The sequence below is a fragment of the Octodon degus genome, unplaced genomic scaffold, assembly GCF_000260255.1.
Source record: "Octodon degus isolate 3935 unplaced genomic scaffold, OctDeg1.0 scaffold00074, whole genome shotgun sequence".
Taxonomy (NCBI): Eukaryota; Metazoa; Chordata; class Mammalia; order Rodentia; family Octodontidae; genus Octodon; species Octodon degus.
The window spans coordinates 9,237,699-9,239,101 of record NW_004524650.1 but is presented as its reverse complement, the minus strand read 5'-3'; the positions used below and the strand labels follow the sequence as shown (position 1 = coordinate 9,239,101).

At 42.3% G+C, this 1,403-nt stretch overlaps 1 pseudogene; it reads left to right on the top strand.

The window, feature by feature from the left end:
* Window positions 1–317: 317 nt before the first annotated feature.
* Window positions 318–1,040, top strand: LOC101565515 (annotated as a pseudogene).
* The last annotated feature ends 363 nt before the right edge of the window (window positions 1,041–1,403 follow it).

Genomic DNA, 1,403 nt, shown 5'->3' with positions numbered 1-1,403 from the left:
TAGCATCAAGAAAAATGAAATAGTTAGAAATCAATTTAATGAAGTGAAAGACATATACACTGAGAACTACAGTACTCTGAAAAAGGAGATCAATTTTGTGAAGAGACAGAGACAGAGCGGTTGCTGCTGCTTTCCTGAGCTCGAGCAGCAGTCAGCTTCACCTAGAACCCGGGAGCAGGAGAGTCGGAATCGAATCTCTTCTCTCATCCCTCTCCTGTGAGGTGTTTTTTGGTTTTTTGTTTTTGTTTTTTGTTTTTGTTTTTTTTGATCTTCAGCTACAGTTTTTGTCACTGTCAGCAACATTATCTTCAAACACAATGGCTAGCAATGTTACCAACAAGACAGTTCCTCACTCCATGAATTCCCATGTGTTCATTGGGAATCTGAACACCAGGTTTTAGATATTAATCTGGCTGCAGAGCCAAAAGGGAACGAGGAAAAGCAGGTGTGAAATGATCTGCAGCGGAGATGTCCAGCACCTCTTCTGACTTGGACTATGACTTTCAATGTGATTATTATGACAGGATGTACAGCTACTCAGCACATGTTCCTCCTCCTCCTCCTCCTATTGCTCAGGTTGTAGTGCCCTCCAAATGCCAGCATATATCAGGAAACACCTCCCAAAGAGGCAAATGTGGCTTCAATTCTAAGAGTGGTCAGCGGGGATCTTTATCCAAGTCTGAAAAGTTGAAAGGTGATGACCTTCAGGTCATTAAGAAGGAGCTGACCCAGATAAAACAAAAGGTGGATTCTTTACTGGAAAGCCTGGAGAAAATTGAAAAGGAACAGAGCAAACAAAAAGTGGGGATGAAGAATGATAAGAGCAAAGAGGAGCAGACCACCACCTCCCAGAAGAAAGATAAGACTAACGAGAAGATGGAGTCTGAGGGTGCTGCAGAAGACTCTGCTGAGGAGGAGGATCTGCTGGTGAAAATGAAGATCAGGCAGAGGACCAGCTGGAGTTGATCAAGGATGATGAAAAAGAAGCTGAGGAAGGAGAGGATGACAGAGACAGTGTCAATGGCGAAGATGACTCGTAAACACACAGTTGGGTTTACAAGTCTTGTCCCATTATTTCTTTATCTAGGCGCTTGTCTAAGATCCAAATTTCACCAGATCCTCTCCCCTAGTGTCTTCAGCACATGCTCACCGTTCTCCCTGCGTCCTACCATGTTCATAATTGCCCTGCACCTAGTACCATTTTCACTTCCTTTGATGCTCCTAGTAGTTTTGTTAAGTCTTCTCCTGTAATTTTTGCTTTTTAATTTTGATACCTCTTTATGACTTAACAATGAAAAGGTTGTATGGCTTTTATCAGCTGTCTCCACAATAGTCTCTCATGATGCAGGCAGTATAGTTATTTCCATTTATACGTGATTTCAGTAGTTGCTTCCTTAACTGCA